The sequence below is a fragment of the Etheostoma spectabile genome, chromosome 19 (genome assembly GCF_008692095.1).
Source record: "Etheostoma spectabile isolate EspeVRDwgs_2016 chromosome 19, UIUC_Espe_1.0, whole genome shotgun sequence".
Taxonomy (NCBI): Eukaryota; Metazoa; Chordata; class Actinopteri; order Perciformes; family Percidae; genus Etheostoma; species Etheostoma spectabile.
The window spans coordinates 9,480,669-9,498,392 of record NC_045751.1 but is presented as its reverse complement, the minus strand read 5'-3'; the positions used below and the strand labels follow the sequence as shown (position 1 = coordinate 9,498,392).

Below are 17,724 nucleotides of genomic sequence, written 5' to 3'. Positions count from 1 at the left end.
AACATTCCTCCAGGAGCATAACAAATTACCACCGTGGGGTGTGTGTGGATGGGTGTAAAGATATTTGGCATGTGTGTGTTTGTCCATACATTCATACATTCATACATACATACATACATACATACATACATACATACATACATACATACATACATGTACACTGCTCATACACAAAGTTACTTGACCTGAATACTTGTTGTCCATGAAGCCAGTGATCATCTGTGGGATGAAGATGAACTTAAGGTGTTATCTGCTCAACAAGTTAGCCATTAGCTTTCAGTCAGCCATTCATTGAGTCAGTCCGTCAGACTGTTGGCCAGCCAGTCAAGGCTTAAACGTGCAAAGGTTGGTGTGGAAATAAGAGTGCATGTTTACCGAGTAAAATCCAATAAAGGCATGTTTTAGGGTAATTTCTCATTTAAGACTCTACCAGTTGTCATTCCCATGTGCTTTTGTGACAATGTTTATGTCCTTTTGTGTCAAATGTGGTTGTGATGACTAAGTGGTGAGTTCCCTCCATTGCTGTATTTGACGGAACAGCTGCTGTTAAGCTGTCAGCTCGCTTTCATAATGTGGTTTTGTGATCTACTGTGAGCCCTCGGGTGATTTCTGTTGAGGACAAGTTCGTGTCTCCTCAACAGTTTTTGGTCCCCTGACTTTAAGGCGGTGTTCCCATGGGACAGTTTGGAATCCAAAGAAATGCAGACCAGTCTCCCAAGGACGTGTTGTTAAATTTCTCTGGCTGAGGACTTCAAGGTTGCAGTGAAGTGATGAATCAGTTTAAATTGATGATGAGAATTTAAGAATCAATCCCAGTTGTTTTTGATGGATCCAAGTAGCTCATGTGAACTGTCTGGACTCCAGACCTCTGCAGACCAGACGTGTCTGCTATCCGAATGATAATACGACTTTACAAGTTCTACAAGAGTCTGTCTGAGTGGACGGAAGCACTTGTCTCACTGGCGTGCAGCCTTCGTTGTCTTCTTGTTTGTATTATGGAGATAAGGGAGTTGTAATTACCTACAAATTGTCTGCAGTGGGGGTGTATAGAATAGATTTTATACTAAAATATGATGATGATATGATGATGTCAAAGACAAAAGGACGGGTTCACTAGACTTAAAAAATGAAAGACACAAACAGACACGGTCTCGCTTACTGGAAATACTCAGTTTGGTCTAGGCGAGGGGTGGTGCCTGGGTAGGGTGTGCAGGTGGCAGGTCATGACGTAGTTCACACCGCGGTCACGTAGCCTGTTCGTATTTTGGTCAGAGACATCCAAGCCTCGTGCCGTTACTTGAATTTTCCTGGCGATTTCAACGTCGGCCCTTAAAGATTAGGGCTGGGTATCGTTCAAAAAATGTCTGTACCGATACCCATACTGTGACTTTGATACTAGTTTCCTAAACAATCCTTTTTGTCGATACCAAATTTATAAAACAACAAGAAATTGCAACATTACACACGTGAGTCCGTCTCTGTGCGTAACGTGAGTTTTTCCTGCGTGGCTCTACAGCCAATCACAAAGATTATTAGATCTTGGTAATGTATGCTGTGTGCTTATTGGCTCACTGACGCTGATGAGATTTACTCCTAAGGTATTGAAATTGGGTATTGTTGGCCGGTACCTGAAAAGTATTGGATTCGGTACCCAGCGCTATTCTCGACAGAAGTTCCCCAACCTCGTCGTCTATCCACTTCGGCCATCTTTGGCATTTCTATGTAAAGGATCCTTCTTCTTCACCCTAGGGTGTTTTCCATTTTTGCTCGAGCTGCATTATAGAAACGTCACCAACATGCCCACTTGCTCGCTGTAACCTCTCCAGACAATGACCTGCTCTACTCACACATGGGCTCAATCGGACATTACACGTGATTTTGTACTAGGGACCTGGCCGGGTGACGTCTGTTTAATGTCCGGTCCAACTGATTTGGACATTCGCGTTCTCACATACAGAACCTCCGGGTAATGTCTAGATCATTTCAGGTAGGCCTGGGCGATATGGAGAAAATCAAATATCACCATATTTTTTGACCAAATACCGTGATATCGATACAGCGACAACATTGTAGTGTTGACTATCAGTGCTTTCAAAAAATATTTACACAATGAAATTTAAGATGAATAATCATTAGTAATGTGGAAATCATGACTACGTGGATAAAAGCAAATAATATAACAGTTAAAACAGTCTGGTAAGTTCAGAAAATGACATCACTTTACTGTAATTTAGCCTTTAAAACCAGGAAAAGACAGCACTTATGCCATATTACGATATCCAAAATCTAAGACGTTATCCAGTCTCATATCTCGATATTGATATAATATCAATATATTGCCCAGCTCTAGTTTCAGGTATGCAGTGCCTGTGTGAAACGGGGCGTGAGTTGGAGATTCAAACCAATATGGCATTCACTTTTCACCTGAGCAAACGGATCCAGTCCGTTCAGAGAGTATTAGCCGACCACTAGCTTGGGTTCCCCTTCGCCACGCAATGCTTTTTCTTAGTGTCCCACATGTTCTACAGAGCTGGATTGGTTGCCATTTTCATTCTCCTCTCAGTCGACCTGCCAACAATGAGCCCAACTCCCAGGCTGTCCAACCACTGAAACCAGAGAGGACTACTGACCCATGACGGGAGGTCATCTCCGTACTTTGGTCATTTTTGATGGAATCTTTGATTGAGCTGAACTCGGTTTCCTTTTTTGTCTTGAGATAGAAAGCCTTTGCATTTTAGGTCTTTGGTGGTGGTTAGATTATGTGTTTCCCCCGCTAAAATAGTCATGTTTCCTGTATGTGAACTAGGCCTGCACGATTAATCGTTATAAAATCGCAATTTCATCATAACGGTCTAGGGCCAAAATACATTTCTGATCTGCTACTACACTATGACGCCCCTAGACCTCTCAGGTCATCTGGGACAGGTCTGCTTTCTGTCCCCAGAGTCAGAACTAAACTGGGGGAAGCAGCGTTCAGTTTCTATGCTCCTCATATCTGGAACAAACTCCCAGAAAACTGCAGATCTGCTACAACTCTCAGCTCTTTAAATCAAGACTGAAGACCTTTCTTTTTAATGTTGCCTTTCTTCTTTAATGATTGTTTTTTATACTACGCTGCAACTTTTATTCTTATTTTATTTTTATTTTATTTTTATTTTATTTATTTTTATTTATTAATTTATCAATTTATTTTATTTTTAACTTTGTTCTTGTGTTTTATTTGTTTTTTATTTTATTTTTGTTTTACTTATTTATTTTATTTTTTATTTCTTTATTTTTATTTTTACTTTTATTCTTGTGTTTTATCTCTTTATTTTTATTTTTTTAATTATTTTTTTTAACTTTATTCTTGTGTTTTATCTGTTTTTATTTTATTGTTTTTTATTGTTTTTGTGTAAAGCACTTTGAGTTGCCCTGTTACTGAAAGGTGCTAACAAATAAAGCCGCCTTGCCTCGCCTTGATTTTTACTTTTTTTTATGACTTTGATTGTTATTTAATTTTACGAGCCAACTGCATCACAAACACTACTACTACTACTACTACTACTTTCTTCTATGAGTTTTATGAAATAGGTTTAAAGTGCTCCAAGCTGCAGTGCTCTCCCTTCTCCTCATTGGAGCCTCTGTGTTTACAGGCTTGTGGTGATGCCCAATGTGCCATAGGTGCCAAAAAATCTGTTTGGCACTGCCAATTTGTTTTGTTTTGTCATAGTCGATGGGTGCAATAAACAGTACACTTGATGAGAAAATATTCGTGGCAGAGAATCGTGCTATCAATTCTAAGCTAAAGACTTCTTTGGTGCGTGTTTTCGATGTTAGGTATGGCCCCTGATGTACTTGTTTGTTCGACCTGGGATGCTTAGCTGGCAGTCAATCTCTTCGATCTGAGGTTGAATTTCTCTTCAGCAGTTGTTGTCATAAATAGCATTTGGCCCCAGCACATGTCAAGGTATTTTATCAAGTTTTAAACAAACGTTTAAGACCATGAGACAATTTTAGCACCGATTGTTGTTATCTTGTCTAAGTGTTGGACAGAATCTTTAGAGAAAAACTGCTCAAAGACTCCTGAAAATGATTGATAATTGATCTCCTTTGATGGAAACTAAACTGGGTAAAAACGCGCTGCTCTCTTTTTCTCCAGGATTTTGAAATCTCTCGGTGCACAAGTTGACCTCAACTAAACCCCAACTGCTACATGAAGCGGGCATGAGGGATGTGGTGGATGAGTCTCATGTTTTGCATTTGTGGCTGAAAGCTATTTCTCGTTTTCTGTTGGAAATCAGGCCATGTTGCTTGCATTCCAGCAGGTTTAGCCCGTGTTTGAAAACACTGCGAGCAGTCGGGAATTTGATTTGCCCAGAAGAAGCAACAAAGATGGAGACGATAATCTCTTCCTCCCTCGTCCTGCTGTTGACAGTAACAGAACCATGGATTTTACAAAAGAATGTTTTGACATGTGGTCGGAGGTATGCAACCCTGTGTGTGTGTGTGTGTGTGTGTGTGTGTGTGTGTGTGTGTGTGTGTGTGTGTGTGTGGTGTGTTGTGCCCCCTACATTCCAGTAAAGGTAGCCTCCAGTAGCAATCTGCTCTACAGGGGGTAGATGAGGATGCCATCAGATAGAGATGCTATTGTTTCTAGTGTGTGTGTGTGTGTGTGTGTTTCCATGTCCTCTGCCCCGACTTGCTCCTCTAACTGTCCTAACAAACCAAAAACATATGTTATGCAGCAGCATACTACACAATGGAGCATATTGATGAGAAACACAGAACGAAGGACAGTGTGTTCATGTTTCCAAAGAATAATATTGATATTTGCATAAAGACAGGATGGGAAAATGAACTATTTAATCATAGTCATCTTTAAAGTAATAATGCCAAATATTCCCTGGTTCCCACTTCTCACATAGTGACTCACATTTTCTGTTTTCCTTCATCTTAAAAAGATCTTTGGGTTGTTGGTCAGACAACACAAGTAATCTAAATAAATAGGTCCCATTGTGGTGTGTGGGTCCTTTTCACTATTTTAAAGAAGAAATGATTATCAGTTAATGAAGGAAATAACATTATTATTATAAAAACATTTTTTCTTTTAGTGAATCTCTTTTTTAGAGTATGAGATGTGATGTCTTCAAATGGCCCGTTTCACCCAAACGACCGCCCAAAACCAAAGTTATTCAGTTTACTGTGACATAAAGCAGACCGCTATATTTGCTATATTTCCTTGAGAAATGATTTTTCTGTAGGTTCTGTATTATTTTAGCACTTGGACACTATCACAACAAGTCTTTGCACAGTTGGAATGAGGAGTGGGAGATATAGATAAAATCCCCTGTGTTTCATTTTATGTGGAGACACCTATAGCTTGATATTGTACACTTTGCTAAAAAAAAAAAAAAAAGTTGCTAGGGAAGCTGTTTATTGGTATTGGAACATGTTTGCTTTAATATATTGCAGCATTCCCAATATCAATCCTGAATATTGAACTCCTGAAGACCAGAGTCCAATTTCTGTCCTCAGATTTTACATTTTCTCATGTAGCGACTTTATTTTTCTGGTGAGGCGGTTCTCATTCAATGTTAAAACGTCTCGCACCAAATGAAAGTAATCAAACAAACAGAAAATCACACAAGGTTGAATGGTAACGCAATGGAACAATTTACATTTTATTAAACGTTTGCTTCAAAATTCTTCATCGGAGGGTATTAAACCACCTATTGCTGCAGTGTGTGTGTGTGTGTGTGTGTGTGTGTGTTGTGTGTGTGTGTGTGTGTGTGGTGTGTGTGTGTGTGTGTGTGTGTGTGTGTGTGTGTGTGTGTGTGTGTGTGTGTGTGTGTGTGTGTGTGTGTGTGTGTGTGTGTGTGTGTGTGAGAGAGTGTGTGTGTGTGAGTGGGTTGGAATGTCTCTATCTCTGATCTGTGGAGCCTTTAGCTGTTTCTTTTAGGCTACGTCTGCAGGCACACACTGAAATAACCTCTCTTCAGTTAGATACATCAGTACAGTGACCCTCAAACACACACATTGTTAGTGTGTGTGTGTGTGTGTGTGTGTGTGTGTGTGTGCGTGCGTGTTCGTGTTCGTAAAGTGTGTGTGTCATGGAAAAAAATGTAGAAGATATTAAAGCTACGTGGGAGGTGTGTGTGTGTGTGTGTGTGTGTGTGTGTCTGTGTGTGTTGTTGTTGTAGAAGTCCTGACCTGAGCTCTGGAGTTGTTATGTTTTTTTCCCAACACTCTGCATCTTACCTCTCACTTGGGGGCAACACACACACACACACACACATGCACGCACGCACGCACGCACGCACGCACACACACAACCAAGCACCGTAGCCATGTTTTCATTTGACCTCAGATTACACCAGCATTGCATCTTGATGCGCTGGAGAAAAGCTTTTGAAACCCCTGTTGGGTTTGATTCTGCTGATTTTCAAATTTTGACGTAGAGTTTTTTTTTTTTTTGTGTTTGGGTGTGTGGCTGTAAAAATCGACAGCTTTGTTTAGACCCAAGTAGACTTTAAGGACGTGAAGGTCTCTCACACCTCCTCTCCAGGAAGATTAGTCTGAAATGTACTTTTCGATAAGGAATCAAAATCAGGCACACATATCAATGTCAATGCCACAAATTTAAACCGCACATTTAGACAATTCTTGTGGGTGATTGTCTTGCTGATGTAAGTAAGTAATTTCTTTCAGTCCTTGTTGTCTGATGCTAGAATACATCTAAGCTCCATTCATCCAGTTCTTTTAATCCAACCTTTTTTTTTCGTTCCTCTTCATAACAATTTCCCCCCAACCGCACTGCAGCTTTTATGTTCAACGCTTTGACATTAGAAGCAGTTTCCGAGCTATTATATTGAATTAAGCGGCGCTGTTACAGGGCATAATTTGTGTGTTTTCTGTACGTCTGTGTTTATATGTTTACAGTTTATTGCATCGTAGCTATGCCCCAAACCCAGGAATGAAACACACGCACACACATTCCACCACGCAATGTGGGCCACTCTCGTGGCTACTCTGGCAAGTCGACTCCAGTTTGTGGTTTAAAATGACACAAGACTCTCTTTGTTTAACGGATCTTCTCTCGTCGTCGTCGTCCCTCCTGTCTGCCCTCGGTGGCGTCTGACGGAAACATCCTTTCATCCCTCCACCTTTTTCCCCCCGTCGTCGGGGTGTGGGACGACTGGAACCTCTGAGTGGGAAACCGAAATCTGTGGGTGCGGTGAGGAGGGGGGGGCGGTGGGTGTGTTGCATTCTTCGTGGGTAGGATTTATGAGGAGTTTGCCCAAATTGTTTATTCATGTTTTACGTTTGAGGGATTTTGGTTGGATTTTTGGGGTTTCTGAAAGCTGATTAAAGATGCTGATGATCAATATTCAATGTCTCTCTTTCCATAAATAAGAGGGATTTAGTGTCATCGCTTGGATGTACAGTATATTCCTTTCATGATGACAGCCTCTGGAACAGTGTTTTTGACCACGGTGAGATACAAAAACTGTACTCAAATCTAGACCTATTAAACAATTTAACGTGAATAAGTCCTAATTACAGGAGAGTCGACCCTCGCTGTAGTTGGGAGATAATGGCAGACATGTACTGGCTTAAAAAACAAGTTTTTAATAAAACCACCATTCAGATCTATCAATCTCACCTAAAAGTTGTTTTTTTTATTTGTCAGACTTGTTAACTTTTTAACTTTTTTTTTTTTTTTTTTAAGGAAAGCCCATGTGTACATTAACGTTTTTTGTCCTTTTAAAGTTCAAACAACCAAGTGAGCATGAAAGGACTATCAAAGTATAGTTTTCTGTCTTTTCACATGAAAATAAGGCCTCCAAAGCTTTAACTGAAGCATCCAGACTGAGTTTGCGTAGGCCTGGACGTGCAGATGAATGAGTAGAAGAGATAGCCAGAGTGGGATAGGGATGGATGGGGGAGTAGGAAATGTAGAAAAGGATGGATGAACTGGGAAATGTAAGGAGGACGGAGGAAGACGGCGGATTAAGGAGGATGAAAAAGGTGAATGAAGAGAAAAGAGCAAGACAGGATGTGCGATGCATGGAAATATGGGAAAAAGAAAGACGAGTTGATTGGAATACAGACGTGGGAGCGGCTTTAGCTGTAGGCTGATAGATGGATAATAGGCGGATGGAGAGATAATAGATCAAAAGATAGAGGAGGTGGGGGGAGAAGGACAGCCAGGGACCAAAGAGAGGTTTCAGATGTCTGGACACAGCTGCCAGATTGATGCGTCCCTGCCTTTTTGTCTGCATTTATCGTCTCACAGCACACCACTTGCAGTTTTTTTTCCTCTAGTCTTGACTGAATTCATATCTAAAAATTGAAGTAAAAGTCTTTTTTTTTTTTTTTTTAAACTATGTACACACCAAGTAAGGCTCTGTCAGAACATTTCTTTTGAGCCCCTCGTAAAAACAAATTTCGCTGTTACACTAAGTACTCATGATTTAACAGCTTTCCCATAAACACATTAAGTTATTTATGCATTCACTTTTTTTTTTAACCAAAACACATTATGTATATTATGCATTTTTTTCACATAAAACAATTGCCAACAACTTTTAAAAAAAAATTCTATACATTTCTTGGCATCTCACTACTAAGTTTGTTTCAATCCGCGTGTTTTTATGTGCATTATCAATTTGCACATTAAATTGCGACCCAATACCGGATAAGCGGATGGATGGATGGATGGATGGATGGATGGATGGATGGATGGATGGATGGACATAAAAACACCTGAATGGCAACACCAGAAATATATAAAACCAAGTATAAAAAATGATTACCTCGGCTGGGGCAGAACATTGTGTCTATCAAAGCATAATACACCAAAGTGCAGTGAGAGCAAGCTTCGGCAGTGAGTAAATCGTGTGATGGAATGAAATGTCCACGTAGGGCTGGGCCATATGGCCAACATTACCGATTATATATATCACAGTATAAAATAAGATACTGCTTAATGGATTCCCAGCCGGGAAATTCCGTTTTCACCTCTTTTATAAGTTTAATGGTATTATTTCTTAAGAGTTAAACACTCAGACTCCGCTAACCTGCTTCCTCAGGACGGTGTCCATGACATTTGAGTGCACGGTACTCACTGCCAGTGGTCTGGGACATGAACAAACAGCCCCAAAACTGTCATCCATTATGATTCACATGTTGAGAAAAAGCAAAACAGCATATACATAAATCTCTCTTCCGTGAAATTACTAAAACTATTCAAAGCATCAGTCATATTAACAGACTTCAGGGCCTTTAGAGAAAATAAACAAAGACGGAAGAACGTTACATACTACATTTGAGTATTGGCTTCTCAAATCTGTCAACAGCTGTTAAATGAACGGTTGATCGATGACAGTTCTGCTATCTAAAGGTGTTGATCAAGTTATTGTCAACTAATGATCAGTTTCATCTTAAAACAAAAAAAAAACGGACAAGCGGTGGTTGCCGTTCAGCTGGCAGCAGCCAAATTTCCATTTGAAGGAAAAGGCTGAATTTAGCATGCTATCAGTACCCGAATCGACAGATACTTTCTTTGTATACCATCAAAAGAAGACTTTTGCTTCGTGGAATTTCACATTTTTTTGATTGATCTTTGGTCTCCACTTTTCCAGTGTGATACGTTATGACTCTCATAAAAATACTTGAATGGAAGCCCAGCTGGAAAAAAATAAATATATGGAGAGTTTGAAAGCTGGCAAAGCAGCTTTGATCTGCCAGAAAGTAAAAATACACACAATGTACTCTCTCTGTCTTGGAAAAAGTGGGGGAGGGGCAATATGTCAGTAGAGAGGGCAAGGTCATGTAGTGCATGTTAAGAAGTTAATGTTTCACCCTTATTTAAATGTGTGTGTGTGTGTGTGTGTGTGTGTGTGTGTGTGTGTGTGTGTGTGTGTGTGTGTGTGTGTGATCAATGGGACACACATGTACGCACATATACGACATTGATGGATCAATCCAGTCTGTCACCAGCCCGCCAGCCTTTTAACCTTTGCTATTGTCAGCGCTTGTCACCGGATATAATGGCTTCCATACTTCACCAGAAACACACTGTGTGTGTGTGTGTGTGTGTGTGTGTGTGTGTGTGTGTGTGTGCGTGCGCATCTACTTCAACTGTCACACCATCCCAAGAACAACCATAAAAGAATAAATTAAATAGCTTGGGGCTGGACTATACGACCTAAAATGATGAGACGTTGTACTTTAAAGGAAAATTCTGGTGTTTTTCAAACAGGGACTTACTCTCATCATTATAATCATTATTATACAACTCCTAACTAGCGGTTCTGAAAATGCTGACCCATACAAAACCACATGATGCCAAGCAGCATGAGTCTACTAAAGCTTTTGAAACCAACCACATTTCCCATAGTTGCTGTTTATTTCATGTTAGAAGTGATATCAACCAAGCAAAGCTTTGTTTCTGAAAAACAATGGGGTTTTCCTTTAATAATGCTAAATTAAGGTTATAATATTAAATCAGTTGATCATATATCCTGACTCGACCTGATTAATAACATGACCAGACGAACGGACTGCGCTGTGAGCTGATTGGTTGGTTAATCGTTTGGTTAGATGTCCGCTAACTTTTAATACGGGATTCAAACCATTCATTGGAAATGTGACATGACTTCACTTAGGTAAAATATCCATTTTGTCACTGTAATTGGATTTTGTGTTGGTGCAGCTCCAAAAAAGCCCAGGAAGAGTAGCTGCTACATAGTCAGCAGTTAAAGAAATAAAGGAAATAAACACTTGAATCTTATCCAGAAAGAGCTTCTGAACCAATGATGTATTAATTTAGCTAATTCAATATCCTTTAAGAGAATGTGTGTTTATTTTGAGCACCCCACAACACATATCTGGTAATGGCTGATGTGGAAATAAACTATTAAAGCTCCCATATTGTAAAAAAAAAAAAAAATACAGAGAAAGTTTCAAAACCCTCAATCCACAAGTGTGATCCAGAAATTAGCATAATGTGTTCCCTTTAAAATTATGCCATCTGCTGTTTTTGCATCCAAATGGACCATGCTAGGGCTGCACAATTAATCACAAATGTGTCGAAATCACAATACGGACTAGTGCAATATCCAAATGGCAGAAGTAGTGTGGTGCTGCAGAGACGTCCCGGCCTACAAATCCTATCCTACAGACTACAGAAAACATCTTTGTTTAGTACAGATCCTCGCAAAAAAATCCCACTATAATCATTTTCGTCATATCGCAATCAATATATCAGTCAAAATAATTACAGTTAGATATTTGCCTCATATCGTGCAGCCCTACTTCATGCATATTAAACAATTCTCTAAAGCAGGGGTCCTCAATGTGGGGTCCTTGAAGGGATTCCATGGGGTCCCCAACAAAAAGGGGAATCATTTATTTTCACTATAATTTCATCCATAAGTAACACAATGACAGGTTGTATGACTATTTTGCTCATGGGTTTCATTCACTTTCTGTAGTAAAACATCTAAAAGCCAAAATTCTAGTGGAAGGGGTAGGGGATCCTGAGACAAAGTCTTCTTAAGCGGGGCTCCGTGGTCTAAGCTGTGTCAGTTTAAGGGTCCTTGATGTGAAAAAGTTTGAGAACCACGGCTCTAAAGATTGTGTTCCTGTTTCTGTACATATTGTCATATGTCATATTTTTTCTAGATTAAGTGTCCCAAATTGCCAAACCAGATTAGAAGACGGTTTCATTTGTGTTTGTGTGTGTTCCTGTTAGCTTTCAGCCTCGGTGTCCTCATAAAACCTCTCAAAGTTCTGCTGCTTTCATTTGTGTATTTGTTTCATCCCCCTATCAACCCCAAGACTAAGCACTAATCCATCCCTAAAATGGAATCCCCCCCCCCCCTTTGGTGTGTACATGTACACAAACCAAACTATCACACTGCCAGAAAAGTGTGTATCGTCTCTTTTAGTGTGTGACAGTCACTTGAGTGTGTGAGTGAGGTTAGGTGTCGCTGTTTGACTGTCAGGTTTATGGTGGATTAGAAAGACCCAGTTGCGTGTATGCGAGTGGGGTCATGTTGTTGTGATGGATTATGGGAGATGGAGTGTGTGTTTATATGATGAATAGATGTGGATGATGGCCGTGGGTTAAAGTCTGACAGGTTGGCGTGTCTTCAGGGTCCGGGGTTGCTGTGCTCCTTTGCTAAGCATTCTGGGTAGTAGAGCTTTGATGTGGCCGACAGCTCAGGGTCTGTAATGAAGGGCTTGTTTTCACAGATTAAGTCAGATTTTGATGGTATTACTGGAGTTTAAGGTGGTAAGAACATCTTTGGTGAAAAGCAGTTGGGTTTCTGCTCTGGATTTCCCACAGATCACCTGTCAATCAAACGCTGTGGGCGGCACAGCAATGTCTGTTTTCTTTGTAATGAAGTTTCTTTTCTTCGTCTGCGTCGGTTACGCTTACCACTCATCTCCTCTCCTCTTGATCCTGTTTGATTTTCTTGCCAGGAAAGAGCTGCTCGGCCCTGTTTTAGAAAAGTGTTTTCATAGGCGTCGCTGGATCCCTTTTACTGGGGCACGTGCCCCAGTGTTCATCTGCTGTGCCCCAGTAAAATCTCATGTGTGAAACCATTGTGGGAAGCCGGCATATTTTTCACATCTTACGCCAGGAATTAAGGATTTATTTTGATAAAAAACCTGAGGTGCGCTAGTAAAACCATGTCTGCTCTGAGGCAGCACAGTCATGCTAAATAACCGCTAACATTAGCGGAGGTGACGTAGCATGGTCTATTTCGTAACATTGACAATTGAGCAAAGTAAAACTATAACATGATGTATTCGAGTGTAATCTTGTAAAATGTAGTTTTAAATAAGTACACTTATTCAAGGAGATAAGATGTTTTTATATAAGTTCGAAATAAACAGAGGGAATTGTGACCATTACAAAAACTGCATTTGTTGTCAATTTCTGGAACTTTATTGACATATACATTTGTTGGATACATATATTGTGTACTTTAATATGTACTTTTTTAAACCACAAAAGTTGTATGCAGTAACTAGGTTAGGTTAGGATCATATGTTTGTTATTAGAGATGGTACGTTACCATTTTTTGCTTCCTGATACCGATTCTGATACCTGAACTTGCGTATCGGCCGATACCGAGTACTGATCCGATACCAGTGTGTCGTGTATTTTATTATGTTTTAACAGCTGTATACTACTATCCCTGTATGGATGTGATATGATTTCTATCTTTGTTGTCGGTCTGTCTCAGGTAAAACTCTTTGCAAAACGTGAATAAACATAAACAACGAACGCCACAGAACATTATTTTATCCTCCAGTTTGACAGTCAGCTGTAACAGAAAAACAATACAAATACACTATTTTAACGTAGATTTTTTTTTTTTACGTGGTGTCGGATCGTTGAATAATCTCCAGTACTTCCCGATACAGATACCAGTGTTGGAGGCAGTATTGGAGGCCGTACCGATACTGGTCTCGGTATCGAACATCTCTATTTGTTATTGCATTTAGGGTTTTTAGGGATTGCATGTTGTTGTTGCAGAATAAGCCCAGTCGTTTCAATTTCAGCTGCAGAATAAAAATGCCAGTAATAGTGGGCAAGGACAGTATGTATAGCACATTTCATACACAAAGCAGGCATTCAGACTTTTTTGGGGGGGTGGGGGGCTGTGCCCCAGTAGAGCTTTATGTCTAACAACGCCCCTGACTGTTTTAATAAACACATAAAATGTGTACAAATGCATGTTTGAGAAGCCAACAACATTAAAGTAAATGATGTTGAACGCTACAATCTCTCTTTAATGTATTGCCCCTTAATATTCCTTCTTTAAATGAAATTAATTTAAAGGTCACAGCTCTATTATGGCAGGAAAACATATGAAGCATCCAGCACGTTAGTTACTTTTACTCTGTTTATTTCTAATGTTTTGTCGTTTACATTACTTGGCACCTCTTCAAGCAAGAGGACAGGGTTTCTTTTTAATTTGAATTTAAAATATTTAGTCTCATCCCCGGGAGTACGGCTAATAAAAATATACGAGTGAGGAGAGACCCACCAGAAAGCGGCCGCAGCACATTTTGAATAATTGGTTTGTGTACGTGTAGAAATGCTTGAATTGTTTTTTAAAAGACATCAAATGGACACAACATAAACCGTATTGGTCTTTATTATACTGTATGTTTTTTGTACATACAGTTTGTTTTAAATCTTACTACTCCTCACTGATCTTTTTGAAGTCCCAGAAAAAATCTTCATTATTAAATCAGACTATTAATCAGCATTCATTCAGCCCTTTTTTCCATTATTATTTTTTATATGTACAGAGTTTATTGCTGTGAGTTGACTGTGAGCCGACCTATAGAATCACTCAGGAGATTTGATATCATTTAAACGTGCAGGATCAAGAAACCGGTGCTATAGTCTTGACTAAATCTTCGGCGGGGCGCAGAAAAGGGAAATTTGGGTGGCACCTGGGTAACTCACCGGGTAGAGCGTGCCCCCCATGTACAGAGGCTCAGGCCTGGTCGCAGCGGCTGCAGGTTCAAGTCTGACACGTGGCCCTTTGCTGCATGTCATTCCCTCTCCCTCTTCCCTTTCACGTCTTAGCCGTCCTATCAAATAATGGCCTAAAATGCCTGAAAAAATAAGAAATTTGGTATTCCGGCTCCACTTGCACATCATTTTTAGTGATTGTCTCTTACTTGGTACAAGTATCCCCCATTTGTAATCATTTCGAAAGTCTATCCAACCCTCGCGTAACACTGGTTTAACAGTTTGAAGATCGTTCATAACGGCTTTTCTGCATTGGAATTATTTTACGAGCAAGATTGGTATCAGTGCTGTGTGTTTATTTGTTTCATCCTGACCTCTTGTTAACTTTTTTTGGAGCCAAATTGCAAGAACAGGAGGTTCATTAAGTTTCACAGACACTACGATTTTGTTCATTTATGAGTTTGTTTTAAACTACACACGTTCTCAGTTACACATCAGGGACATAAAAAAGAAAAGGTCAAAAAATAGCCTTCTTCTTAACATGTCGCAAGGCTGCCCTTTCTCTATAGTTTCTAAGTGAGTGAACATGATGGATGTTGGTGGAAAGCAGTGAGAGCTGTGAGGATGGGTGAGGTGGGACCGCGTGGAGGCTACAGGTCCATGTCGATGAAGGGGAGTCTGTCAGACAGAGCCACGAGAGGCAAACACATCGGGGGGGTGTAAAACCACGGAGAAGCATACCTCCTCAGGATGCAACAAACCACGCACTGTTAACCAGAGAGAGACTTTACGCTGTTTTATGAAATGTATGGGGTTGATTGTTCTTATTTAGGTTGTATTCTGCTTTGGCAATATTGTTGTTACAGTCAGGCCAATAAAAGCAGATTAGAGAGAGAGAGAGAGAGAGAGAGAGAGAGAGGACTTATGCTCACAATCAAGTTTACTCACAGGTTGGTGTTCATCCTTGTGACTCAACCACAAGATGTTTCTGTGGTTTCATGTTTGGCGACTAATGGTAACGATTGGTTCGTCAGTGTTAAGACTTTGATAGATCAAAACTAGACAAAAAGTGAACATTATTTTACATTTTACTTTTACTTTCATCTCCTCTAATTCCTTTCCTTTTAGCTCTCCTTTTTTCTGTTCTTTTAATTTTCTTTACTCTCGTGTCATTTTCTTTTTTTTTTTCTTTCCTAACTTTTCCCTTTGCTGCCTCTCATCTTTTGTTTTCTATCCTTTTCTTTCCTCCCGTCTCCTCAGCTCCCCTTTATTGTTTCCTTCACCTTGTTTCATTTCCTCTCATCTCCTGTGCTTCCTCTCCTTCCCTTTACTTTTATTTCCTTCCCTACTTTCAATTCCTTTTTACCCGAGTCCTCTCCTTTCATCTCTCCTTTCCTCTTCTCTCCTTAATTACCAGATGATGGACAATTTGCTGGTTTTCAGTCGATTTTGGGCTGTAAGGGGCGTGTTCTGCTCTGTGGGGGAGGATGAAGAGTTGGTGGTCAGTTTCTGATTTTGAAAAAGCACAAAGTTTGTATCGATAGTATTTGGTTTCAAATTTTGTTTAGGTTGTTTTCTTTGTCTCGTTTGATGTATGTTGATTTTCTGTGATTTTGAATCTTATCTGAACATGGGCCAATAAATCCTCTCCTCTCCTCTTTTGTCACCCTGGTATTGAATTTGATCCCGCTGTGTCAGTGACCAGGGTCTGCTCTTCTCTAACGCTGGGTTTCAACAGGCAGCTGTTTTCAACTGCTGCTCCGCTGTGTCTGTGACGCACAGCGGATTCCAAGCGAAATTGTGTCACCACAACGTGACGGTGTACACGTTTTAAAGACAATTTGTTGTTGGTGTTGATCTGTCATTCTGGCCTATCACAAACTATTTGGTAAGTTTTCTACTCCAGTTACACACACACAGCCTTAAAAAGGTTGTGCTTAGTTTAGTTCAAATAACATGTATTGCTAGCAACTAGCAAGTCGTCATTGCCACAATGCTAATGTTACTACAATGCTACGACTACTAAAGGCATACCAACTGCCTGGGCAACCCTCTACCAAGCTAGCTGTTAACATCCCTGTAGTCTTAATCATAAAGTAGGCTATAAGAAAGTCACCATCTTTTTATTTGCTCGTAATTTTAAATATAGCATGCGTGTATACACGGTAGAATATATTGGAGGCACGTTAGCCAGTCTGCTTTCTCATTGGCTACCACTCTCCAAAAGTTGTCTTGGAGTCAACTTTGGGAGAGGCGGAAAGAGCGGTGAACATCCGGGGACTTTTGGCAGCGAAATTCGTTCCTACCCTTGTTGTCATAGGGAAGGAATTGAACGCTCTGCTCTGCTATTATTTCAGCTGCCTGTGGAAAGCGAGCGTAAGGGGCCGCAACGCTGCAAACTTCACCCAGAAAGGGCTTCTCTGTCTGGGGCATCTTTGTCTTGTTTGCTTCCATTAATGATTCCCAGGGAAAGGCCCTTAAGGACAACACACCCCAATAGTTGCAACATCAGGGATCAATGGACTTAGACTGCACATGCAAACACACACACACACACACATCTAGCAGTTGGTGCGAGCGTGGGAGCTTTTTTCTTTTTCCATCTCTGCTGTTCCCCTCCTCCCGGCCTGATAAAGAAGGCCTTGTGTGAGCGTGGGTGTGAGGAAGGGAGGAGAAGCTCATGAGGGCTCAGACTGGAGGGCAGAGGTTGATGGAGGGTGTGTGCTCCGGAGAACTTATAAGAGAGCAGATTTGTCTTGTGTGCGTTATGTGCATCTCCCTGTTGAATAAAAACTCTTAGCGTTGAACAATTTAAAGATAATAGGTGCCTTGCTTTACCTGCAGAGCTGCATGGAGAATTTAACGCTATGTGTTTGTTACTGACAGCTTCGGTTGGTTAGTCAGGAGCTTTATTGTCCTTTGTATTTGGTAATTGCACCTCAATCCCCAAAATCGTTGGAGCCTTGCCTCTCCCACGCACACGTTGCAGTGATTCTTGCATTCCCAGTCCCTGCCCTCGTTCTGTAGAGTAGGTCAAACGAAGAATGACGCAGACTTTTGACTATAAGCAGTTCAGTATCAACAGTGGAAATGAAGGTGAATTCAAACACGGGAAATGTGGGAGAAACTGGGCTCTACCTTCAGAGCTGTATAAAGAACTGGCAGCGGCAACCTCCAGCTCCTGAGCCATATTTCCATGTTGCTAACCGCTGTTTCCAAATCCATTTTTTCTGAGG

The 17,724-nt window shown here is 40.5% G+C and overlaps 1 protein-coding gene and 1 long non-coding RNA gene across 2 annotated transcripts in view; both read left to right on the top strand.

Moving 5' to 3' along the window:
• shroom4 (shroom family member 4) overlaps nt 1-17,724 on the top strand; it is a 68,942-nt gene that overhangs the window by 5,094 nt on the left and 46,124 nt on the right. The window lies entirely within an intron of this gene.
• On the top strand, nt 11,335-16,736 carry LOC116669538 (uncharacterized). Its single transcript, XR_004326792.1, has 3 exons — nt 11,335-11,506; nt 16,325-16,334; nt 16,727-16,736. It is a non-coding gene; the product is annotated as an uncharacterized LOC116669538 (long non-coding RNA).